This window comes from Notothenia coriiceps, unplaced genomic scaffold, assembly GCF_000735185.1.
Source record: "Notothenia coriiceps isolate Sejong01 unplaced genomic scaffold, NC01 NC01_scaffold00000339, whole genome shotgun sequence".
Lineage (NCBI taxonomy): Eukaryota > Metazoa > Chordata > Actinopteri > Perciformes > Nototheniidae > Notothenia > Notothenia coriiceps.
In genome coordinates, this window is record NW_011333040.1 from 3,888,394 (window position 1) to 3,888,638 (window position 245).

The window sequence follows — 245 nt, forward strand, 5'->3', positions numbered from 1 at the left end:
GACCCCTAGTGGTCCACGAGCGACCCCTAGTGGTCCTAGGGTGACACCTAGTGGTCCGCGAGCGACCCCTAGGGGTCCGCGAGTGCCCCCTAGTGGTCCGCGAGCGACCCCTAGGGGTCCGCGAGTGCCCCCTAGTGGTCCGCGAGAGACCCCTAGTGGTCCGCGAGAGACTCCTAGCAGTCTGCAAGCGACCCCTAGTGGTCTGCGAGAGACCCCTGGCGGTCCGCGAGCGACGCCTAGTGGTC